This window comes from Etheostoma spectabile, chromosome 6, assembly GCF_008692095.1.
Source record: "Etheostoma spectabile isolate EspeVRDwgs_2016 chromosome 6, UIUC_Espe_1.0, whole genome shotgun sequence".
In the NCBI taxonomy this organism is placed as follows: Eukaryota; Metazoa; Chordata; class Actinopteri; order Perciformes; family Percidae; genus Etheostoma; species Etheostoma spectabile.
This window is the reverse complement of record NC_045738.1, coordinates 21,896,680-21,924,206: the sequence shown is the minus strand read 5'-3', so window position 1 is coordinate 21,924,206 and position 27,527 is coordinate 21,896,680. Positions and strand designations below refer to the sequence as shown.

Sequence of the window (27,527 nt, the reverse complement as noted above, 5' to 3'; positions counted from 1 at the left end):
GTAGTTTTTGATACTGGCAGTTGGAAGTGTTTACAAGAGCAAGGATTTGATGGATCACCATGCTACCATCTTTCATTTCCCTATCTGTGTTGCTCCTACTATCTCTCATCACTAAATTTATGACCTCCCCGTGAGGTCATCAACAGGGTTACACATTCGGCATTCCCCACACTGAAGAAGTAAAAGGAATGAGAGAGGGGGTTGGTGAAGGAAGAAGAAAAGGAGTAAATAGTAGGTAAGGGAGTGAGGAAGAACTAGAGAGCGGGAGGGAGAGAGCGAGATAACGGAGAGAAGTGCTGATGGCTGTAGGTCAAACCTGAAAGCAGCAGTCAATAAAATGGAGGCCCACCTTTAAAATGTGATAAGGAATTGCCCTAAGTGTGCTATATATCACAACACCAACCATGCTCCAACTGCCATGTTTTTACCATAGATGGACGCTTTCCACACACACACACATGGCAGGTGTTTTTCAGCCCAAGGAAGTGCAAAAACTCCCAAAAATGTGGTGAATGTTCTGGCCCTTAAACTAAGGATTTTGTATCATTTCAGCCAATGAAGAACAAACTGATTCTGAGTCACTTTTGTTGAGAGAGAAATGAAAGCTGCAATGAAACACAAGAATGCCATACACACAACGGGATAATCCATTTTTAATTCAGGTTCATTAGTGTCGGATGGACACGCTGAACTTCAGTGCACAAGCAGCGTAGAAGGTCTGCAGTTACTCTGTGATATGCATCTTTTCTAAAGCTACGAGTCCACGCATAACTACACATGGAATAGGGTCAGTTTGGCTTTCGTTCCAAAATCCTGTCAAAGTTCTCTAATCACTGACTTACATCAAAACATTCAGGAGTCTAGCTTAATTAGCTAAAATCAACTGGGGTTAAATGCATTTCTGTGCTAAACACAGTGGAATTCACATTCCAGATCGGGGCAAGGAACTTCAAATATCAACAAAACTCCACATAAACTGTCAGACCAAATCAGCTTTCCCTTTGTTTGGGTTTGTTCCATTATTTCATATTCATCAAAAACACCACAATTAATTTCTTCAGCTTAATCATCCTCATCAGCAAATACTCAGAGCTGGATTCTGTTGAAGTGGCTGTTCCCTCAGTGTAAACAAAGACATTACAGCAGGGGGAAACTGCACTGTGCTTATCACTACCGTGACTTACAGAAACCCCATGGTTGCTGCCTTCAGCATACCAAATTTGCATGTGATTTCATTAAAAAAAACTTTTTCCAATGACAACACTGACTTTATTTTCAGCTCCTGGCGTTGGGCAAGGTAAACTGATCATCCCTCGACTTGAAACCTCAGAGTTAATTCAGATTGAGAGAGAGAGGACTTGGGGGGGGGGGATAATGGATATCTTAGTGTGGTATCAGTTGTTCTGACATGGCCAAATACATCACAGGTTGACAGATGTGCGCTGCTTAGTTAACCGTTGTTGTGTGGGACGTGTTGGGCTGTTGCAGAGGAACAACAGGGACTCAGAGGTATGTCAGCCGAACACATCATCGATAAACATGATTGATGATGCAATCATCAGGCCCTACAATGAATGAATTTATTACTGTCATCTCACTCAACCACTCAACCCTGGGCTGAACCACCCACACACAGCCAGCCCCCACTCACATACCCATACACATTCTCCTACACACACACATTGACAATTTACAGTTCTCTTGTACTCTCATCTATACGCACACATTTCACACAGATGCACACTCGTGCAGTCGCCACTCACACATCTACATGTTCACAGACACATGCTTAAGCTTGCAAGAACTGTGCAGCAATCTATTCTGCACTAGGACCTTTCTTTAACATGTCACCAAATTTGTCAGCCTGCAGCTCCAGCGTCCAGGGGGTTTGTGGGAATCCTGAAAACAGGCTGCCAAAAAGAAAAATAGAGCCGACAGAAGGGCATGGGACACACATACACACATGGGTTAACGAAACAGAGAAAGAGACAAGGAGAAGACAGAAAAAAGTGCAGAAAAATATAACCCTTGGTGCCTGAGGTCCCAGGCAAATAAACACTTCCCTGTTCGATCCCTCTGTCTCTATCGTACTGTAAATCTGGTGAACAAATTTAACAAGGTGGAGTGTGTGTATGTGTGTGTGTGTGTGTGTGTGTGTGTGTGTGTGTATGTGTATATGTGTGTGTGTGTGTGTGTGTGTGTGTGTGTGTGTGTGTGTGTGGAAGGCAGTCTAATATTTCTACCGTGACTGAGATCCAGGAAACTGCTCCATCTGCTACCAATGTAACCACTTCCATTAAATTTCCTCCCACAAAAGGGCATCACAGAGAGACCATCACTTCTGAGTCTTTATCTTTGGCCTGCTTAAAGCCTCTCTGGAGGCGGGCACCCCCTCCACATCGCTACACTAGCCAACACGTACCTCCATCCATCAGATAAAAGCCTATTTATTCTGCGCATAAACACCACGGCTTCAGCGGTCACAGGAAAGCACTGTGTCGGTGAACACAGTTGTAAGCGAGCACTATAACACAAGTGCACACATATACACACACTGAGGTAAGAAACTTGCCCTGCTCAAAATACAAGAAAAACACAACAGCTAGATCTGGGAGAAATCAAGAAGATAAGGGTCTCTGCTACTTGTAATGCTGAAAACTTGACCTCAGATTGCTGTGTATTGGTTTATCAGATTTAGTGCTCTTGTCAGTGGATATTGGACACCTTAAGGATGCTATTACACATCCTACAAGGGCTAGAGAAACATCAGTAGTCTAGTGTTTAAAAAAGTCGTCTGGAGTGTAACAACTTCAATTTCAGTCCAGACACCCTGCACATGACCTGTTTCTCAAGACCTGGTTCAATTTAAAAAATATTGTCATTTCCAGGACTTGAGACCAATCTGTCGCTAAAATGTATGGTTCCACCGGGTGAGCACTGTCAAATAAACACCGCTCAGCGTCAAAAGACCCAGACCAAAAGAGGCCAAGACAGACCCTCCTCCCTGCTCTTCTAACAGTTATTTGCCTTCCCAGTGGAAAGAATAACAGGCTGTGGGTGAGGTCCAGTTGGTGTAGGTGGCTTGAGGAGGGCTAGGCAGCATGATGACTGTAGAGCCCCAACTCCACCTCTTCACATCTGTAGAGAGTTAGAATAGAAAGAGAATAAGGAGAAAGTGGGAGGACAAGAAGAAGAGATAGACAGAGGTCAAGACGAACTGACCATTAGTGAAATACAGTACATGTAAGCTGAATGTCTTGAAGATATATAACACCATCGTGTCAGATTTCTTTTTTGTGCATGATATAGGTTTACAAAGTGAAAAAGTCCCCCCCAAAGGGACTTGCAATCTCCAACAGAGAACACTGTTCACAAATTGCTCCATTGTAGTCCAGCCATTACTCCATGACACATGCGTCACTTTGTAAAACACGTTATGATGCTCACCTAGCTGCTAGCATGGTGCACCCTCATACTCTGCTTCTTAATGGCTAGTAGTCCTTAACTAGCCACTGTGCATGTGTGAGACAGAGAACAGAAGTACTAAAACAGAGAGCTCAACACACAGGGTGAAAAGAGGAGCTGCAGCAATGTGTAGTATAACAAAAATACAGCATTTTTTGAAAATTGAACCATGTAAACCTGTTGTGGTACAACGTCTAAATACAATTATGAACCTGAAAATTAGCATAATATGAGTGCTTTAAAAAAACGGGCAGGAAAACTAAAATTTAGTTTTTTCCCATCAACATTTAACACAGATTTGGTACATAAAATACATATTACATGGCGTTGAACTTGAACTGCAGGGCTGCTCCCTGTGGCCCTGTAGTAGCCTCTAACTCTGGCTCAGACACCTCAGAAGAATGTCACCCATGTGGGAGGGTGGGTGAGAGCGGAGGGGCTGGGCCTGGATGGATGGATGGATGGCTGAGCAGCAGAGACTGAAATAGCAGAGGCATTTAAACAAGTTAACTAATCAGCGCTCATTATAGACGATGTCTAGCCAGAACACAAACAGAGGCTCAACGAAGGTTTAGGGTGAGCTGACACTCTGCGACAACTGAGCAACTGAGGTTGTGGCACGAGCTTCACCCTGTAAAACGTTAAATGGTGGCTATTAAAAAATACTCTATGATGTTGAATGATTTAAGTGCTTGCTCCATGTCATTACAAGTAAAGTTGGCTCAACATATGACTACTAAACTGAAAATCAGTATCCAGTAAAACATTTCATGCATATATTTAATGCATCCCTTTTTAGGGATGGCAAAATCGCTCTATTAGTCTATTGGTCAGTCCACCACTTCTGTCCAAACTGAAATATCTCAACAGCTTGTGCAATGACATTTTGTACAGACATAGAGAATGATGTTTTCTGACTTTGGTCATCCCATACTTCACCTCTAGTTCCACCAAAATCTTCAAAATTACTGGATAGTTTGCCATGAAATTTGGTATAGATATTTATGATGCCCATAGGATGAATTCTAACGACTTTGGTAATCCCCTGTATTTTACACTCTTACTACCATGGTTTGGAGTGAAATGTCTCAACAACTACTTAATGGCTTCTTTCACATTCTGATTTTTCATCTAGCACCATCATGTTTTATTTGTGCACTGCTTTGGTTTATGATCAAATATCTGCAAAACTAATAGCATTCCCATCATCCTCATGTACTTTGTGTCTAGGGCTAGTCAGATATTGTTAGCATGTGAACATGCTAAACTAAGGTGGTGAACATGGTAATTATTACCAGATATGGTTTATGATTTTTTGAATTTTTTGAATATGTGGCAGTAATTGTAATGTTTTCTTTTAAAAAGCAGATCATTTACAGCTACTAAGTAGTTTAACCTCATTCAATTTAATACATATCTTCCAGAATTATCTTTAGGCACCTTATTATGTGACTTGTTCCTTTTTTTTACTGTCAATGTGTCAGTTGTCTAAGAACTAAATGTTGTTAATAAAGTAAATAAGACAGTGGGGATTTGTTTGAGTGACAATCAGTGAGCTCTGCTTCTAATACCCTTTGAGCCTCACAGCACTCTTCTCCTTATCTCAAAAGATAATAAGAGATTTCCAAACAAGGTTGGTAGCTGGCTATTCCGTCTGATAAAATAAGACAAAACAATAGATAAAACAAAAATATAAATGTAACAAAAATTACGACAATATACGGTATGTAATACCTTAATTATGTAGCAGTCTGTGCCTTCCAGAAGATGGTGAATGGCACCAATAGACAATTTCGCTTTGTGCTGGGCGGTCACGTGGGTGTCAGTGGTGGGAGAAGGAGAAAGAGACCATGTAACAGAGACCAGCAGAGCATATTTACAGAGATCCATAAAGTAAACAAAAGAGCATAAGACTCATTAGTTTATATAAAAGATTGATTTTGGAATAATAAATGGCCAATGGATGTTAAAGTGTACCGCAAAAGGAAAAACCCCACCTTTGGTACAATATTCTTTGACATGCAAAGGATTAGGACGCGACTTTTTGTTGACACAACGACCTGTCCTTATCGCGCCGCAATCAATATTATAGCTTCAGCTCCATCCCAGAGTAGTTAAACAGGTGCACTTTATATTCTGAACCCTTTTTGTCCACCACTCACTTTGTCTGCAGGCCTCATTGCTCTAATGGACCTGCCAACTGTTCTGTCATCAGCATCGGACCGTCGGCCACAGAGGACACATCCTAGATGGTGACTATGATATGTTGTGGTCAACTTATCGATGTGGAAGCCAGATAGCAGCCTTATCATTACCTTATCACGGGCATCTGCTCGCACAAAGAACGTACTGCCCTGCTCTGCTGACAATCAGCTATTTTTTATGCTCCCAACCAGTGCTTTTGATTGGTCAAAATGACGGCCATTATACCATAAGCTGATCAGGCCACCGTCCAATCATCTGAGGGAAAATGCAAATATCCATCTCTCTCTCTCACACACACACAGGGAAAAAACACAAATAAAACCTACCCACAATACCGTCCACTCCCCACATGCACATGTGGGGAGTGGATGAGTGGATGTGCTTGTCATGTAGACAAGCAGATGTATACACATGAGTATAGAAAGAGTCAACAGACTGCAGACAGCGGAGGTAAATGGATGGCTCCAGTCAGGAAGAGAAGCTGTCTGGACGTTATAAACTCCATCAACATTACAGTATGCACATAGAGCAATTCTCTAGAAGGTAGTAGACATGAACATAAAATGTCTATATTGACAGAGTGCAATAACTGAAAGACGTGTTTCTTTAAGTGCGTGCAATTTTTGTAACAAGATCATTTTTATTAAGCTGCATTAAGAACATTTGGGTTAGAGATAGATTTTCAAGAATGTATTTCCCACATGGAATCCAGCAAAATGTAATAATGCAGCTAAATCAACCCCATTTTGTTAAAATCCATGTTTTTAACTGGTTAAGAATGACCTCAAAAAATGCCACAAAATAATGTGTAAAAGAAATAATGTATTAAATAAATATAAAATAAATGTTAATGTTCCTGGAAACAATAGGTCAAATATTATTGATAACTAAGATTCTGTTTGACAGTGATACATTTTCCTTTTAATACCATAAAATAAAACAGGGACAACATGAACACATTGTTAAGTGGCGAGCGGCAGGTGGTAGAGCGGTCGTCTACCAATCGGTGGTTCGATCTCTGGTCCTGCAGTCCCATGTCAAAGTGTCCTTGGGCGAGACATTGAACCCTCAAAGTGCTCTTGATGCTGCGCCATCGCTGTGTGAATGTTTGTGAAGGATTATCTGATGAGCAGGGGGCATCTTGGCAGCCTCAGCCCCCTATTTATGAATGTGTGTGAATGGTGAATGGTCCAGTACTATGGAATAGCACTTTGAATAGTTGTTGAAAACTGTTGCTGTGAAATTCTGCTATATAAATGCAGTCTATTAGTCCATTGAAGTGAATGAAGTGCTTTGCTGTATGTGCTTCCTGCAGTGGCGGGCCTTGTATTTTACACCTAGGCCTTCAGTACTATCCCACAGCAATTGAACCACCTTTGAATAACCACCATGACACCAGAACATTTTTGTGCGCAATAAAGTGATTTAACACAAGGCTCAACAAACGGAGAGTATTAATACACTATTGCAGAGACATGAATACACGGTGACTGAAGCCATCACTTTCACACAGAATGGGAGGATGCTGCATCACATATAGTCAAAATGAATGTAATTACCAATGAAACAAAAACAAACCCACAACAACAATGCGAGACAATCCCGGAGATAACCGGGCAAAAGAGTTTTAATCAGACTCATACTAGGTCCAGTTGAGTAAGTCTACTTCTAACTTGTAACACTAATCACATTACCGTCACCAAAATATCCCGTGAATCAAATCCATACTTCACAGTTAACTGCCAAGCCACAAGTGTTGAGACAACACTAAAATGTATGCTTCTATGTATGCTTCCGATGATTGATGGTGGCAGATATGTGCTGATTAGCTCTCATAACGGGCCAGGTAGGTAGCCCTGAGTGACTGCCACGAGTCTATGACGCTAGTTTCTGATTACTCCAAAATTTCATTGTGATATTTTGTGATCAAATTCTAAATCTGCAACGTTCTCTGTCAAGTAAAAGTAGTGGAACAATGTCTTTCTCTGATACAGATGTAGCCTACACTGTAAGTCAGTAGTAGGCTATACAGTGGAGTTGCAAGTGGTTTGGGGTCCTTCTCTAAGTAATTTTGGGGTACAATTTTGTTTTGAAGAATTCTACAAGCAGCAATAACACAGACCAAGCAATTGGCCAATTCCAAACAGGCACATTTTAAATGGACACTGTACTAGTTTGACAGAAATGCAGAAAATTACACTTACCAAAAGCTGCTCATCATTTGGAGAAAAACTACGTTTTAAAGGTTATTTTTGGGCATTTCAGGCCTTTTTTTTAAACATTATTAAGACATGAAAGGGGAGAGAGAGGGGAAATGACCTGAAGCAAACGGCCGCAGGTCAGAGTTGAACCCGTGACCACGCACCTCTGCATGTGGGCACCTGCTCTACCAGGTGAGCTACCCAGGTGCCCACATCTAATACTCTAAACAAACTTGAACTAACGTTACTGCTACAGCAATGTGGCTAACCGGTCGGAAAAAGTACCAACGTAGTTGGCTAGGCCAGCTAGAAAGGCTCCGGCCTGTCCAAGAATATGCTACATCGTCCCCATTTGCTTGATCAGCAGAGGGATTCACTCGAAATATTGAAGCCCTCAGAGTAGATTTTCCACATGTAGACAGCACAGGGAAGAAATTTGATTGGATAAAAGCTCTAATTTATGAGATGCACTTGAAGCAGCACAACTGAGGGAAAGAGTAGCAATGAAACTACGGTATCAGACGTGTGGGAACGGACTTAGTAAAATACATATGACATTAATTAATATGTGTATATACAGTATATTAGAAATGAATGTGCATATATAATTATTTAAAAAAAAGAAATTCTGATTCTGACAATCTCTTGGCCAGCAGACAAGGCCTTGCTGGCCCTGACGGCCCAGGCTTCTTTGAATATTACAGTTATTTTTTTATTAGGGCTACTTGAATGACACTGATAAAGCAATAGAATGAGGTGAAACAGATAAGTACTTTATTTTGCAGATATGGACAGTGCAAGAGTCCTTTAATCAGGAAGCAAGAGTGAAAAAAAGGTTCAAATTCACTTTAGGAAATCAATAGACAGTAGCTCTGATAATGTCTCACATGTCTCTCAGTGTTGTCAGTCCTCTAAACACGTCAACAGTAAAGATTTATGTGCCATCCATAACATTGAGAATATGGGGCAAAGTCTATTCTATCCACCCAGTGAATTTTCTATTGTTGGTGACAACAAAATACACATCCATGTGCTATCTCATTGGGCGGACAGCCCTGCACAGCTGATAAGACTGACAACGCCAACACCCATGCATTGCCTCATATTGCTTCTGAACTTCCACTTGCAGTTATTATTTGAATGAACTCTGATTGAGGACAACTACATAAGCTGTGTAATAAAATTGTAAGATATGATTAGACACCACTATGCCACCTGTGCTGTGCACACTGAAGATGTCCAGGATTTTTTTTTAATGCTCTAGTTCCATTGCAGTTGCTGAAAGACATCTTGATAAAATGCTGCTATCATTTTCGTTTGTGTGCATCTGCCGCAGTGTGTGCTTCAAAACTGTTTGTGCAGCCACAGAAATTCCAGGGTTGCTTGAGGTTAGTAAAACTTTTTTGGGACGGCTTTTTCACATATTGTAACAATTTTGACTGCAATTCCCAGATGGCGTTCTATTTTATTAAACAAGATTAATTTTCCACTCATGAGCTGACTGGCTAGGAGGCCATTTTGGGTCCAACTATGACAGGTTGTAGTGTGTTCAGCTGGATTAGCCCTGGCATTTCAGCATGGTGATTTATTCCTTTCATAAAGAGACACTGACACCGATTCACTCTGACAAATGTACATGTAAAAAGTAGAAATACTCCAAATGTATCCAGCTTCATGAAAGACTTCCTGTTTGATCAAACTTCAAAATAGACACGCATCAGCCTGTTTAATGATGTTTCGAATTATGGAAAATCGTTTATAACAAACAATAAAAAATGTAAAGCATCTGAGTTGAATTAGGGATCATCTTTGAATGCTCTCAAATGTACTGTGGTCAGCGTTTACATACACTCAGCAAATCGTCACACATGTTTCACAAAATCCCTGGCAGTGAAGAAAAATGTGTGAGGACCCTGAACTGGCAAACAGGTGTGTGCTAACAGCACTTCCTCACGACAAAAAAGGTTGTGTGTTTCACCCTGAAAACATCACCAGGGTTGAAGCCACAGTCTGTGCTCAAAACCAAAAAACCTTTGAGTATGAAAGGAAGAGAATTCCCCACATTTCAAGATAAGAGTCAGCGACGATGCGCTGAGGCAAAAAAAGTGAGCGGTGTACTGCTTTTCTGCGCCTCACCCACCTATCAATAGAGGTCTAGGATGAGCTCCAAATAAAACAATCTTCCCCCTGCCTGGAACTCATCTTAGGCTTTATTGTGAGCAAAGGTCTGCAGCAGCTGGCACTGAGAGGTTCGAGGCTGAAATAATCTTATCTGCCATCAGCTATAAATATTTGACAGAGAAGGGAGAGAGAGAGAGAGAGATGAGGAGAGAGGAAGAGGCAAGGAGGAGGACAGGCAGGGGCGGTGGGGTGGCGGGAGTCTCTAAGGGACCTTCTGAAAGCCCAGTGACAACTGCTCCATGGAGATTTCTAACAAATTAAAAGCCAGGCCGAGTTGAGGATTTGCTGGTCCCTCCCGAAGCAGGAACAGATTAAGATGTATTTTATAGGCATGTTTTTGGCTCTCGACTGGCCAGCACAGCACACACTGTACTTTCTTTACACTCCATGTTCCTCATCACCATCGCAAGCTCATTCTTCTGTATGGAAACACAGGTGGTACCACAAATAAACACCATAAAACCGTCTGGACAGCTTTTATATTTGTACAGCACTCCCATAACACTCCTAATCAAAGGAAACAACCCCCGAAACACATTTCAGGTGGTCTGTGTGAATGCGTGTGTGTGTGTGTGTGTGTGTGTGTGTGTGTGTGTGTGTGTGGTGTGGGGTGTGTGTGTGTGTGCGTGTGTTGGGGGATGAAAGCGATCATTCTATTCTTACATCCAACTACGTCAGTTTTTTTTTAATTCATTCCACATTACCTACCGACTTGTTCTGTTTCTCTCTCCAGCTCATGCTCCAAACCCATACACAAAAGGAGAAGATTATAGGAAGAGTGGAAAAACAAAACTAATTACTCGAGGTATTTCAACCAGCCAATGCTGCTTAAAATGTAATTACATGGGTTTATAGCTCTGGCTGAGGTTAGGGTGGCTGCAAATCTCACATTGGCAGACGTGTCCCTGGTGTAAAGTCTCAACGCCTCTGAAAGTGACAGCAAGAGAGAAACTTGGGGTGGACGAGGAGATCAGTATCATGCCATGGTCGACCACTTGAAAGAAAGTTAGAAAGAAGATGCTGAGGTTCACTGAACTTGAAAGAAGAAGAAAGTTTTACTCCCACAACAAAGGAATAGTTTGGTATTTAGGTAAATACGCATATTCACTTTCTGGTGGAGACTTAGGTTAGAAGATTCAATAGAAGACTTCAGCTAGCGTTTGGTTAGCTTTGCTTAGCTTAAAGACTGGAAACAGCTCACCTGGCTCTGTAGTCTTGCTTTACCAGACCATCCTCCAAGATGCTGTGGAGGACGGTGGAGGACATTGCATTCTGGGATAGGTGAAAAACCTGCCCTGGTTTATTGGCTTTTCTTTAAACCCATCACAATAATCATGTGCCACTGCAAAATAGCCTGGCGAAGGAACTTGATTTGGTGAAACGTGTATGTTCAAAAGTTGTTTTAGTCGTGCAATATAAAACTCAGATTGGACAGATAGTCTAGCTAGCTGTCAGGATTTACCCTGCAGAGATCTGAGGACCAGGTGACCATAGTCCTCAGAAATCCACCAGAGTTTAAAATTCTGACCCAAAGAAAGCGGAAGGTAAGAGACATCAGTGAAAAGAAAAGGCACCAGAGCAATCCCGGAAGTGGACCATCGTGGATATAGACTACACCAATGTGCACCTACCAGCGCCTCTCAAATTTAAAGGATCAGGTTACATCTAATTTAAGATTTAATTGGAGACTTAAAAGCAAAAATATCCTCATAATTAGTGATGCTGTGCACTCTAAAGTGGTCCAATATATCATGTCATGCCATCCATTTTTACAGGTTTTTATATAATTGCCGACAGACCTATAAACGCCCGTAAAGCAAACACTTTGCTTTAAAACCCAATGAAATGCTTTACATCTTTGAAAAACTTTCTTTTAAACACCACAACACAGGTAGCGACATTTTACAAGGACATCTAGTCGTTTAATCACCAATTAACTACTGTAAACTGTTATCTTTGGATGGATGCACCTTTGAACGCTATCACAGGTGAAGAGACGCACACAAAGAGTGGTAAAGCCATAAAATTAGGGTAGCTATTTGACAAATGGCAGATACCGGTGTGTATAAGGCAGAGGTGAAGGCTGTGCGCTGAGAGAGCTGATAAGAGCGGCTCATCTTTCCTCAGACCACTGGCAGTTGGAGGAGAGCTCTCTTTAAAGTTAAGATAGTTATCTGCTGTGGTAGCATCTATTCCTGGTCCAGTGAAAAATGTAGCCTTCTAAAAAATGAAAGCAGCTGAATTGAATAATCATTGTTATACATAGTCTACATAGCGTGGGAATATCAAAAGTTAAAGGGAGTTTGGAGTGGACCAATCCTTGTTGATCTGTGCCTTCAAGCACCTTTACCCTGCATGTAATTCATTAATGTCTAGGAGTAAAAGATCCAATCATTTCATAAGAGCATCTACCTCAGCCAAAGCTAAAGCGCTTTCCTTAAGGGGGCCTGCCTGCCTGCTTGTGCAATATGACAGTAAAACTCCAACCATAAACTACTGTTTATGCCTCAGCTGTAAAAGAAAGGTGTGTTTCCTTTACCCGGTTTACTGCATGTCCTCTATAGCCCTTCCATCATTTCACAGTCTTTTATAAGACTGTCTGTAAAAAGAATCAAATGTAAATGTTTGGGAATAAAAAGCAAACACAAGCCACTGTGCTTTCCATTAATGCAAAGTTAATTACGCTGTTAAACTGAGGAATGGGTGTGTTCCAGGCCCTGGTGGAAGAAGTACTCAGATCATTTACTTAAGTTAAAGTAACAATGCAACAATGTAAAAATACTCTACTACAAATAAAAGTGCTGCATTCAAAATCTTACTTCAATAAAAGTAGTATCAGCATAATGTACTTAGTATAAAAGTAAAAGTATTCCTATGACAGATATATTATTATGATTTTATGAGATTGGAGGGGGAGCTACTATTAACCACTTCATATACATTGGGGTGCGTAGGGAGTTGGGTTCGGAACCAGAGGGTCGCTGGTTCAAATCCCCCCTCGGACCAAAGAGCAAAGTACTCCTGTACAGAGCAAAGTACTCCTGGGCACTACCAAGGAACTCTTGAGCAAGACACTGAACCCCCCCCCCCTCCCCTCACCCACCCAAAGGCGCGTGTCACAGCCCCCTCACTGACATCTATCCATTAACGCATGTATAGGGCCTGAGCATGTGTGTGTATTTCAGGCCTGTGTGTTGTGTGTTCTAACAACAGAGTGAAAAAAAATGTAATTTCCCCACTGGGGATCCACAAAAAGTATAAATTAAAAATATGAATTAAATTAAATAGAGTAAAGTAGTTTGGTGTGGGGTTTCTCCAAAGGGTAACAAGATAAATCTGAGCAATGGTGAGATGATTAATGGGGCAGCAAAGAAAAGTTTGTTTTATCTTTGGTATCCTTTCGTATTTTTGGAGTTGAAATAAATCTTTAAAGAGGAAATGTCTTGGGCCACAAGGGGCCCCAACACACTGCATATTTGCAAGAGGGTCCCAAGCCAAAGAAGTTGGGAAATCTGGTTTAATATTTAACAATATGTTGAGTTTATCATTTGCATGTAAAATTTTATATTTTCACATAAACTCTTTATCTGAAAAGTGATTACCTTTAGCTGTCAAATAAATGTAATGGCGTCAAAAGTAGAAGAATATTTCCCTCTGAAATGTCAAGGTAAAATAAAAAAGAATAAATTAGAAATACTTGAAAAGTACAAGAATCTCAAAATTGTTATTAAGTGGAGTACTAAATCTAGCCTATTTACAACCACTGGTTTCATTTGAGAATGCAAATTTCCTTAGAACATGGTTTGATTCGTACCTTGGATCAGTCCTCATTTTTAACTAAAATGTAACACTAGATTCTTCTGTATAGTCAGAATTTTCCTTGGACAATATAGATAGTGCGATAGTCGAACCTCGGGTCGAAGAATGCGGATTCCGTCCTGGTTGTGAACAACTGATCAGATCTTCACTCTCGCAAGGATGTTGGAGGGAGCCTGGCAGTATGCCCAACCGGTCTATATGTGTTTTCTGGATCTGGAGAAGGCGTATGACCGGGAGACACTATGGGAGGTGCTGCGGGAGTATGGGGTGAGGGGGTCCCTTCTCAGGGCCATCCCATCTCTGTATGACAGAATCAGACTCGTTTCAGATAAGGGTTGGCTTCCGGCAGGGCTGCGCTTGGTCACCGATCCTGTTTGTAGTATTTATGGACAAGCTATTGAGGCGTAGTTGGGGTGGGGAGGGGTTGCAGTTTGGTTGGCTGGGGATCTCACTGCTGCTTTTTGCAGATGATGTGGTCCTGATGGCATCATTGACTTGTGACCTTCAGCACTTACTGGATTGGTTCGCAGTTCATGTGTGGAGCGGCTGGGATGAGGATCAGCACCTCTAAATCTGAGGCCATGGTTCTCAGCAGGAAGCCAATGGAGTCCTGAATCCATGTAGGGAATGAGTCCTTTACCCCAAGTGAAGGAGTTCAAATATCATCGTCTTGTTTGCGAGTGAGGGGCAATGGAGCAGGAGATTGCTCCTTCATGTTGAAAGGAGCCAGTTGAGGTGGTTCGGGCATCTGGTAAGGATGCCCCCTGGGCGCCTCCCTAGGGAGGTGTTCCAGGCACATTTAGTTGGGAGGAGGCCTCGGGGAAGACCCAGGACTAGGTAGAGGGATTATATCTCCAACCTGGCCTGGGAACGCCTCGGGATCCCCCACTTGGAGCTGGTTGATGTGGCTCAGGAAGGGGAAGTTTGGGGTCCCCCGCTGGAGCTCCTGCCCCAACGACCCAATACCAGATAAGCGGACAAAGATGGGTGGATGGGTGGAATATAGTTTGCAACAAGAGCATCTCATATTTGGTCATTTAAAGCTCTTTTCCATCATCTGCAACAAGAGCATCTTACAGTTGGTCAGTTAAAGCTCTGTTCCATCATCTCCCATTTGGCAACATGTGTTTAGGCTCAGATTAAACAAGAGAGGAGAAGTAGGAAGTAGTTATTGGAAGTGACAAAGAAGCAACCTGCTCTCTTTCTGTCAGCTCCTGTCTCTAGTGTGACGATATACAGTATGCTAAAGAAAACTGCTCCAAAAGCAACAAAAATCTGTATTCAAAGTGTCACGGTGCTCTTAGAATTGGATTAAAAACCTGTGTAAATATGCCAAGTCCCTCGACAGCCTCTGCAGTGCAGAACAGGACTTCCTCCCTGAGAATGGAGATGGAGTTTTGGAGAAGATGAAGCACACAGGCCGGGGACTGGGAGGTGATTTAATACAGCTAGCATTTAGAACAACAAAGCACAGACAAAGCAGCCACTTGGACCATGCTTCAAAGACCAGCGTGTTAAACACTTGCAGAAAGACATTCTTCGGACTCATGATCATTCGAAATAGCAGGAAAGAAGAATTAGGGAGGAAGTTGAGGAGGAGGTAGGGAGAGAAGAAGACGAAGAGGAAGCCAAACACACAAAACTGTCAACCTGGTGATATCAGAGCAACATGAAAGGGAGAGAGAATTCAGCGTCCGCTTTCATTGACTTTTAGCTTAATCTTGCGAGTCTATCTCCTCATCCCGTCGTTTTCGTGTCTTCCTGTGACCGGAGCAGCCCACAGAAATTCCACCCACTATTGCCTTATGAATTAACGATAATTTAACGCAGGTCAGCTGGTGTCCTGTGGCTCCAAATGACCTGATGCATAATAGAAGGAAGACGCGCTGACTCAGCAGCAGGGCAAAGGCCCATCTTTAGCCAGAACTTCACTCTGTCTCTCATCAGGTGGCTCAGATCAGTTCCTGTACCAAAATCGAAAAACTCTGGCAGCCCATTTTTAGGCCTGCTGGATCAGGGCTACTGGCACCGAGATCTAAGAGCCTGTACACAATATAATGTGAAATAATAAACTTCCTCAAAGTATCAGTTTTGTAAGTCAGAGCCAGTTTAGCATGTGGTTTAAGGAGGCTTTTGTTCAGAAAAAAAATTAATGGCAGATTGTTTGGGACACGTCATTATTAAAAACAGATCAAACATATCTGCAGTATGTATTTGGACGGTACTCGATTACAGTCACACCTTGGACAACAGAGGTCACCAGCTGTTTTTTTTCTGATTGTATTATACAAAAACGGGGAAACACCACATTCTGACATTCAAAGAAACCGAATCGTGGTTGGAATAAGGTTATCCTCAGTGGGAGCAACATAGTTAAGACATTAAAAGACAATTCAAATTCTTTCGTCTCCCACTTCAAATGAACAAGATTTCATTATTCAAATAAGAGAAATAAATAAACGGAAGTCTTGTGAAATAGGCTCCAACAAATGTCTGTGTGTGGGAGGTATGAAAGCATTGGTTTTCATTAGATACAAAAGTAAGAACAAAAATGTGCTTTATTTGTATGTAATAGGGGAACAGAAGACATTTTGACATATCCTTCAGTAACTCAATCTTTGGTCTAAACGCTACTGCGGGCAAGCACAGCGTGTTTTCCCTTCTAATTATTTTACCAGTCCCACTTGCTCACTCTCCGAGTGATTAATCAAAGTTAAGAAAAGCCAACCATCGACTGGGGCATGTTTCGCATTTCCTTCTGCTTGTGGAGGATCCGTCTAGGGCCTGGTGCTTGGCCTTATTACAAGTTAATTGAAACCTTGTTTAGAAATACCAAGGTCAACATTTCCAGCCATGTTATCCCAATTAGTCTGCAATGAATCCCTTTAAACAGGGGGTATTGAGTGGCCGACCCGATGTGCTACTTGAATTCCCTGCGGGACACCCAAATTCAGAGCCTGGGAATGGGAGAGGGTGACTGGAAGGAGAGACACCAGGGAGACGGGAAGAAGGGAGGGAGGGTGCCGGGTTCTGCCACTGCCGTGAGCAACTTTATTACAGGAACTGCACACTGAAGCTGATCAGGCTTTCTAATAGATATAAATCCTACTGGAAAGTTACTTTGATTGTGCTGATGTTCATTTTAGTATTAAGTTACAAATGTATAACATTTTCATACAAATTAAAGTCTATTACAGTGTTTTTAAATTGCTAACGAGCATTTAGCTGTACTTAAGATATTTTTTCGAAACTCTTTCAAAACACAGCAGCCCACATACCTCACACAATTGGTTAAATATTTTCCCCGAGGGGATCAATGAAGTAATGTGATTTAAATAGTGGATGTTCTGCTTGTTTATTAAATACCCTCTCTAAATTTCAAAACGCACAAAAAAACCTTTCGTCATAATTTAACTCTGTCAAAACACTAGCGTGTTTTTCTCTCTAGTCAATCATAGCACAAACACTTTCTACATACTAACAGTTGATGACATTACAAAAAGCTGCATTACTTTTCAAAAGACACAGTGAAATCAATTGCTTTGTAATTAAGTTTCCTTTTAGGCTACTTTACATGACCACCCTATATTATTGGCTTAAGGGTCAAACGTTTGCATTTTTGACAACAAACTATGTAAAAATGAATGGGTCATCTTTACTTTATAGAACGTACAGTAGAAAAATGACAGAATTGCCAAAGTAAAAGATTTATTAGCAACAGGCAATTGCAGTCAGTGATCAACACATAATCCAACCTATGTGGCGATTGGTTCAAAATTTGTCAAATACACAATTAGAGTGAAACAAAAAAGGCACAGAAAGGGGAAAAAAAATGCAAAAATCTTGTAATCCATGCGATCTTCAGCATTTGCCCACATGTTCTCATCGCTATGCAGCTTGGATGGAAACGCTTGGTATGCCTTATCCATACATAAAGGGTTTCATGTAGGATTTGATTAGCCTCCAACTTCATGACCCCAGTGATATCCAACACAGTATCAGCACTGTAACTCATGTTTACATGTAGAGTAACATACTATAACTCACTATAGACAAGATATTGTTAAACAAGATCAATGGACAACATACTGTATCTAGACATATTGGTGTCTGAGTTTGACCCGCTCACTATTCCTTTCAAAATATTAAACGTTTTGAATATTATATCGTTAATTATCACGAGTTGTGTGCAAGCATTTTTGAAAAAAACAAAAATAAAAAAAGACGTAATTTTGGCATTGTGCAAGCTTGTATGTAAAGAAGAGAGTAACATTTTAGAAATGGGTTAATTGTCTGCATGTTTTGTGGAAACAATGCATGGTGTGAATGGTATGGCCTGAACAGACTTATGTTGGGCTAACTGTGTTAAGAGTTTTGAAATTGTGACAACAGATTGGACAAAAAGATTAAAAATCCATTAAAGTCATGCTTTCCCCTGTCAATTCAATGTTTTTCTGTCTGGGAAAGCACAGTTTTGTAAGACACATAGCATTTGTTCATGTAACTACAGAACAGAAAAGGCAATATTTTGCCATAGACATTGACATGTTGGGTTTCATTCCAAAAAAAAGCTTTATCAGCTGATTTTGCTGATTAGAAAATGGGAAAGAAGAGAAACTAATCATTGGAATCAGCTGGTCCCAATGAAAACCAGCACACTCACAGCTCACGATCGCACATCATTGTTCTTGTTGTGCTCATCGCATTTGTTAGTTGCAACATATTACACGTATTATATATGTGCGGTTGTTTTGGTAGAACATAACGTAGGAAAATGATTTGTTGACAGAAGCTTGATCGGTTCATGTTCGCTGATCAAAGCTGCACATTTGTCTTGTAACTCAACCAAGGTGAGAACAGAATGAAGTACTAAACTACACAACTAACAGCAGGCTGTGGCATCACAAATCTACAGGCCTGTTAACCAACTTTTCATGACTTCTTATTTCGATGCAGGTTGACGTCTTGCTTCATATATTTAACAGACATATTTACTACTACTACTACTACTGTATATTACTCTTATACACTACCGTCACAAGTTTGGGGTCACATTAAATGTCCTTATTTTTGAAGGAAAAGCACTGTACTTTTCAATGAAGATAACTTTAAACTATTCTTACTTTGAAGAAATACACTCTATAACTTGCTAAGTGGTAAATGACTATTCTAGCTGCAAATGTCTGGTTTTTGGTGCAATATCTACATAGGTGTATGAGCCCATTTCCAGCAACTATCACTCCAGTGTTCTAATGGTACAATGTGTTTGCTCATTGGCTCAGAAGGCTAATTGATGATTAGAAAACCCTTGGGCAATCATGTTCACACATCTGAAAAAAGTTTAGGTCGTTACAGAAGCTACAAAACTGACCTTCCTTTGAGCAGATTGAGTTTCTGGAGCATCACATTTGTGGGGTCAATTAAACCTCAAATGGCCAGAAAAAAGAGAACTTTCATCTGAAACTCGACAGTCTATTCTTGTCCTTAGAAATGAAGGCTATTCCATGCGAGACATTGCTAAGAAATTGAAGATTTCCTACAACGGTGTTACTACTCCCTTCAGAGGACAGCACAAACAGGCTCTACCAGAGTAGAAAAAGAAGTGGAGGCCGCGTTGCACAACTGAGCAAGAAGATAAGTACATTAGAGTCTCTAGTTTGAGAAACAGCTCCTCACAGGTCCCCAACTGGCATCTTAATTAAATAGTACCGCAAAAAACACCAGTGCAACTCTACAGTGAAGAGCGGCTGCGGATTCTGGGCTTCAGGGCAGAGTGGCAAAGAAAAAGCCATATCTGAGACTGGCCAATAAAAGAAAAAGATTAAGATGGGCAAAAGAACACAGACATTGACAGAGGAAGACTGGAAAAAGTGTTGTGGACGGGATGAATCCAAGTTCGAGGTGTTTGGATCACAAAAGAACGTTTGTGAGACGCAGAACAATGAAAAGATGCTGGAAGAATGCCTGACGCCATCGTTAAGCATGGTGGAGGTAATATGATGGTCTGGGGTGCTTTGGTGCTGGTAAGGTGGGAGATTTGTACAGGTAAAAGGATTCTGAATAAAGGCTATCACTCCATTTTGCAACGCCATGCCATACCCAGTGGACACCTTGATTGGAGCCAATTTCATCCTACACAGACAATGACCCTACCCCACCTCCAAATTGTGCAAGAACATTTAGAGCGAAGGAGGCAGCTGGTATTCTATCGGTAATGGAGTGGCCAGTCACCAGATCTGAACCCCATTGAGCTGTTGTGGGAGCAGCTTGACCGTATGGTACGCAAGAAGTGCCCATCCACCAATCCAACTTGTGGGAGCTGCTTCTGGAACGTGGGGGGCATTCTCCAGATTACCTAACAAATTAACAGCTAGAATGCCAAGGTCTGCAATGCTGTAATTGCTGCAAATGGAGGATTCTTTGACGAAAGCAAAGTTTGATGTAAAAAAAATGTTACTTCAAATACAAATCATTATTTCTAACCTTGCAATGTCTTGACTCTATTTTCTATTCATTCACAACGTATGGTGGTGAATAAGTGTGACTTTCAGAAACACAAATGTTTGGGTGACCCCAAACTTTTGAACGGTGTGTGTGTGTGTGGTGTGTGTATATATATATATATCCATCCATCTTCGACCGCTTATTATTGTGTGTGTATATATATATATATATATTTACAGACACATGCAGACATATTTAAAAACTCTACAGTCATACTAGCAATTTTGTGAGGATGCCCTCTCAGTGCAGCTGCATTGAGCTAAATGCTAACATGCTCAAAATTGTTCAGTATCCCAACACGTCCTCCAAACCATAACGATGTTGGTTGTTTGTCCTGTCCTCTAAGACTTCAACGTCTTTTAGGCCAGGGACCCCTAAGCTGAAAGACAGACAGATTAGGGACCGCATAGATTGTATACATTTGAGTTGCATATTAAACTGGGCAGAATGGATCAAAACACATGGATTTATTTATGCATCATGTTTTAATGTTAAACATCTACCTGGACAGCACAGCGACTCCTTAAGCTTATGTGTATGGCTGTGTGTTTTTTCTTCACAAATTCAAATTTATCTTTGCCATTACAATGTTGCATCCATATTTATGTATATTTTCAGACTTATTTAAATTTTTGATAAAATAGATTTTCAAAACAATACATTTTTTACGCAATTTACTGGACCACTTGCTCTAACTCTGAGGACTTCCTAGGGGCCCTGGACCCCCTGTTGAAGATCTCTGCTTCAATACAACCCACAGACGCATATGATAAATTAGCGCCCTTGGCAGCGGCAGGAAATATGAACTCATATCTAAAGCAGACAACTGGTCGCCGTTTTGAACGTAGGTTGTGAGTCTAATGGTAAAGAAACACTATGCCTGCAGGGGGGCCGAGTTGGGGGACAAGTCAAGGACCAAGTTGGCGATCAAGCAACGCGCAGTTCCAATGAGACAACCTGTTGGAAGACCGAAAAGGGAAAAGTTGCATAGTGTTGCTTTGACATACTGATGTTTAGCAGATATAATGTTAACTAAGGTCACAATCTTAATTTAGCACATTAGCATGCTAACATTTGCTAATTAGGGCTAAGTACAAAGTACAGCTGAGGCTAACGTGAACGTCATTATTTTTTAAGGTATTTGGTTTGAAACCAAAATATCCCAGCAGGCTGGGATTGCCACGCATGGCCAGACCAACTGTCAAAACAGAGAACACAGAAACTTGGATTACAATACACACAGAAGGAGTGTGTCTTTATTCTCTGCTCAGAACGCAGTTACTCTACTGTATCTGTATTTATAAAACAAATACAGTATGTGTATGTGCTGCTATGTTAATGTTCTCAATGTCCAGTTCATCCCATTTAAGGGATCCCCAATTGTATTACTTGAGGGGGACATGAACGTATGCACCAAACTTCATGACAAACCAGCCAATAGTTTCACTGAAAACTGGTTGCTTGCATTAATGTGATAATTTATCTGAATTTTAATATAATATGAGCACAAATGAAGAATGTTCCAATTGCTCCATAGTTCAGTGAGATATTGCCCAGTCATTGATAATGTCTTAATGTGAACAAAATGAGGCTGATAAGTAAGGATCAACAACAGATGCCATGATGGCATTATTTGTGCGTGCATGAAAAAGTGTTGAAGTGAAAGATGAAGTGTTCTTTTGTAAAAATCCTTGTGAAGTCAGTCACATTCTTCCACTGATGAACCCCACTAGAATGTGCTTGCATGTTGTAAAGACAGAGCACAAACACTCAGATGACTGATTACAGTTCTCCGAAGACATAGCTGCATCTGGAAAGGAGCAATGCAGTGAGTTCTTAAAAATATCAAGCAGATCCTGTGAGACATTTTCATTTGATTGCCCTCCAAGCTAGAGATGCTGTTTGATTTCAGCTTACAGTCATTCACTATATAACTCAATGCTGCTACGGTATATTGTAAGGGAGCAAAAGCAGGTCTTTAAAATGCTGCTGCTTCAAGAAACCAAAACATGCTTTTTAGTTCATTTGTAGTCTCGCATTGCCTACCTCCACAGCCCTGTTAGGCTACACACTCTTGGTTGTTTGCATTTCTTTAAACCAATCACAATCATCTTGGGCAGCGTTAAGCTCCGGACAGAGCAACAGTGTATCTGCAAAATAGTCCCGACAAGGAACTTAATTTGGTGGATCATTTGCATGTAACTGTTGTGCAGTGACGTGAGCTATTTTAGCTGGATACATGGTTAAATATAATTTGCTCTATTGCCGTGTGTGCTTCGTCCAAAGCCATTCCTCCAATCGGTCCCAAAACGTCCCAGAAAGCTAGTAAATTCCACAAACATATTCTTTGTAAATCTTTAATCATTCCCTTAAAGAACCAGCCTTGATGCACAAACCAAAACCTATTCAAAACTTGCCATTTTCAGCGCTTAGCTTGATAGCTTGAAGACTGTTGTTGTTTCATATGACAAAGGGAGTTTAAGAACGGCAACAAACAAAGAGTGGAAAGTAAAGAGAAAAACCATTTGGGGGCATGGATGTCAGGAATTGTCCTGGGAATTTACTTCCATTGATCCAGACTAGTGCATTTGAAATGGCACAAGAACACTGAGTATTTAAGGAGAATTTAAGAGTGCAAGTTTATTCAAGCTCAATAGTTTACTTTTTCCGATTTCTCCCTCTAAATATCTGCAACTCTAAAAATATGAAATTAACGATTACCCTTCCAGAGATGACTTCATAGTAGGTATTATAATAAATGGATCAACGAGGGGTGTTGTAAAGAAAAATGAGGGTAAATGAATGTGAGCTCAATGAACTATACCACTTCAATGTTATTGATGTTAACTTTCTAAAAGAAAATATTTTTGCTGTAATTCTCCTTCAATTGAGCGAAGCCAGAAGCTTCCATCACAGACGAGGCGCTACAGCATGAGCAAGGACCCTGTACGACGACTGCTTATGTAAGTACAGCGCAGGATGGAGGGTAAGCATTCCAGCAGCAATCAATATCAATATCGCTCTGATGTGAGTAATAGCATGGAGTTACAATGAAGCAGTTATGGGGAGCTCCCTGCTGCGGTTTCACAGCTTCCAAAAACACAAGCAGACAGTGTCATTACTTTGCCTTTAAGCCAGCCATGTTGAGCGCCACGGCTTCTCCTTTCACTGCATTTCCACTCCAAATACACAGATCACTGCGCAAGGTTAAGAAAGCAGGGCCTGTGTATTTTGGCAGGTGGAATATATTCTGAAAGAGCAACAAATCTGCTATATATAGTTTTCGATGGCTGAGGGAGCAGAAGGAACCAAGGCCTGTGTCGGCAAACTCCAGGACCAGAGGAGGGCAAGACGAAGTCCAGCATGGCAGATCTAATACTGGAGATGCAAACCACATGCCAGCACAGATAGCGGCTAAAATCATCTTTAAAATGAATTAATAATGCCGCAAAAACTAGTGCTTCAACGTGAGAGCTCTTGAGTCGAGTTTCAGAATGCTGATTGTTACACATAAGTCATTCATAATACCATTGAAGGGTGTGCAGCTCGTCTTGGCCTCCCGCCAGAAAGTGACAGAATCAGGGTTGATATCTTTCTTTCCAGCACACAGCTTCACACAGTGCAGGCGGCCCGGCAGATTTACGGCCGAGCGTGGACGCAGCAGCTGGCTGTGCAGCACGAGAGGGAAGCTAATCTTGTTTACATTCAATCCACCATTTCCTCCTCTCTGAAACCTTGAGACAGCAAAGTCATGTAATACTTGTATTAAAAATAAGTGTTGCAGAAATGGGCCTACTGGCAGCGTGCAGCACGAGGCTTTTGCGGGCTGGCCAAGAAAGCCTGCGGCGAAAAGCAATCGATACGCCCAATATTCCAGCGCATACTCTTGAATAACAATAACCCACATTTACACCACACCACAAGTCCTCAACCTGCTCCAGAGAAAATAAGGGAACCTACTTTCTGTGTCCATGTCGATTGGAGCGAGGTGGTGCAAATGATGAAATGTAACATTTGTGTACGTGCGCTGAAGTGTGTGTGTTCCTGTGAGTGTCGGCACGCCATGTTAATACTAGGTAAAGAAAATATAATAACATGATCATTTCACCTTGCACAGTACAAGCGGGACATGCTGCCAATCCATCACAATACCTCAGAGTGACAAGTTGTGATTTTGGTGTAATGAGGATTAGGTGGCACTTGATGGTTATATTAAGAAATAGAGCAGTAGTTAAACACAGTTTGAATAATACATGACAGGTAATGCTTTCTGTAAGTCCGTTGGACACTGGGTTTGGGGTCAATGCAACGTCCTTCTTTTTTATCGTGCTCTTGTATCAGATTAGCTCCTCCTGGGGGCCTTGTAAATGTGTTTTTTTCCTCCTGAAAGGAATTACGCAAAAAAAAAATATGTTTGAAATTATGCAAGAATTAGGTTTGGCTGAGTGCTGGGTGTGTTTTTTCCTCTCGTGCACATGCTGGCTGTATTGGAGGAGAAAGCTCTGCCAGAAATTGAAGCCGACAGGAAATCAGCAACCAAAACTGCAGCCATCGCGGCCCCCTGGTGTGCTCTGGAATCAAACAATTGAAACTTCCTAAAAAAGGTGTGAAGCAGTTCAGAGCACAAAAGACTGTTTTGAAAGAGAAGCTAACATCTCGTTGCAGGAACGAGCCAATGTCTTGAAGTGCCCACAGCACAGTGGGGAAAGACACAGAGGAAGCATGCCACTGCTGCAGCAGTGTCAAACCCAGTTCATAACCAGCCCTAGCAAACCATAAATGAAAACTACGGCTGGGAGTTCACCTCCCTCAGGTGCCATACGCCTTTGATTTTTCCAAGACTGCTTGCTTTTGCCCAGAATCCCAATGTTCCCCTCCCTTTATTCATGGAGGTTTGCTGGATTTATTGAAGGTCTGGTACCATAGCAGAACTTCCCCAATGAAGTCGCACACACACAGACACACAGTGCACGCGTATGTGTACAGACGGATGCACGCACAAAAAATAATTACGTCTGACTATGCACTGAAACCAGCTGCGGCCACTAGAGTTACCAACTCTCACTTTTGTCCAAGGTTTGAAAAGAAACAATCAAAATGTGGTAAGACAATAAAATGAAGAAAAAAAAAAAGGTAAGTTGAAGAAGAGTTCACATCGCATAAGTGATGATTTTGGGTAAGTATCTAGGAAAAAAAAAACACAAAGCTGATAATGTAAGCAACAAATGAAAGGAAATAGGAATAAAATAGGGGAAAAGCACAACGGAAAAGCGCGTTCTTTTTTTACGGAAACTAAATTTCAAACTGAAACCGTGCAATCACCACATTAAAGGGCTCCCATTCTTCAGACAACCACTGGTATGCAGCGTGGATGCCAGGGCAGTGTTTTCCATTAGATTTCTCTGTTTTTTCAGTTGATCTGGCAAATTAACTTACAACAGGCTGAACACAAGATGCAGCCTGGAAAGGAGCATAGCAGCAAATTGCCTTTATCAAAAACACTCAGTGGGACTGTTTACTTTATGTGATCTAATAAAGAAAAGCTCATGCAGAGAGTGTTTCAGTGATTGCATATGGATGTAAGAGAACAGTAAGCCCCGAGTACAACTGCTCAGACCACATGAAGAAGGGCCACATTTAAACTCCATCGCCGTCATTTGTTTATCACTTTAACGTATTCATTGTATCTTTGTTAGACAGTTTTTCCCATGCGAGCTCGACTGATGGGGATGTGATTGCTCATGCTCATTGTTGCATTCTTCAGGGATGACCAGGCTTTTAAAAGCTGTGGGTCATATCCTCACTGACCATTTAATCCTCCTGAATGTACACATTTAAAACAATTATCTCCAGAAAGAAATGCCACATTCTATTGATACAAAGCACACAGTGTTTTTTTTGTTTCCTACCACAGGTTTTATAGAGCCACGCTGCGGGTTCAGCAAGAGGAGAGGCGATGTGTAAGGAAGACTTAGAGTTTGTACAGCAGCATTCTCCTCCACCCACCACATAATCAGTGTTGTAATGTAACAAAGGACAAATACTTTGTTACTGTACTTAAGTAGAATATACACATGTTTGTACTTTACTTCGTTATTTAAGTTTCTGGAAACTTTCACTTTTACTCCACTATTTTTCATAAATAAAATGCATACTTTTACTTGATGTCTGACATTGAGTTTAATGTTTAAGAAGGTGTGGAAACTATGGATGAGTGAGTACAGCATTATCTGTATCTGTATCTGTTTACCACATGAATTATCTGTATCCTTATCCGTACTCGGACTGGGCGGGGCCTAAACCGGAAGTGGTCAGATTTAACCCGGAAGTGGGTCGGGTTCTCTTGAAATGTGCGGGGCTTTATGTGCGGTATGTTATTTAAGCATGCAATTGAGACGAGTTGATCAAAAATTGTTATATTTATTGCTGATTTGAAAAACTATTTCATGACAGCATCGAGCTTCAGATCAATGGTGTTGTCATGGTAACAAACAAACTTATACAGAACGTTTTGCACAATGAATACAACACATGCGGTTGCAATTATGAAGTAAAATGTAATGAACAAGAGTTTTCATATCAATATAACTTTTTTTTTTAACTTTATTTTTTTATGATCAGTGTGATTTGTTTGTTTTTGGTTCTTTTTATTTTTTTCATTTCTTTTATTTCCACAAGGTATATGTGTGTGTGGTGTGTGTGTGGTGTGTGGTGTGTGTGTGTGTGAGTAAGAGAGAGAAAGACAGAGAGGAGGTGGGGGGGGGGGAGCTGACAGTAAAAAAAAAAAAAATCTTCGAGGCAGAGACGCAACGGGAGTTGCATTTAAACCAAGCAGCAGTCTGAACCCCACAATCACCAGAATCTACTGTTACTATGTAAGGACTAAACCCCGTGCCCAGAAATCTACTGGTTACTATGTAAGTACTACAAACCAAAGTTAAAAACCCACCTGAAGCTGAAGAAACCCTAAACGTTAACGGAACAGACCGCAGACCCGACTGACGCTGCCGGTGGGTAGCTCCTCTTCATCGTTAGCATCGCTAGCGCAAGCACCGCTTCTTGCTGCTCTTTAGTAACGTTAATGTTAGTGTTCAGTAGCCGTCGTGAAAAAGGCCGATACCTTTGGAAGTTTTGCTAAAAACGTTCTGCTTT

The 27,527-nt window shown here is 41.2% G+C and overlaps 1 long non-coding RNA gene across 1 annotated transcript; it reads left to right on the top strand.

Moving 5' to 3' along the window:
• Nucleotides 1–2,845: 2,845 nt before the first annotated feature.
• LOC116691719 (uncharacterized) lies at nucleotides 2,846–20,804 on the top strand. The gene is made up of 3 exons (XR_004332536.1): nucleotides 2,846–2,858; nucleotides 14,144–14,146; nucleotides 20,722–20,804. It is a non-coding gene; the product is annotated as an uncharacterized LOC116691719 (long non-coding RNA).
• The last annotated feature ends 6,723 nt before the right edge of the window (nucleotides 20,805–27,527 follow it).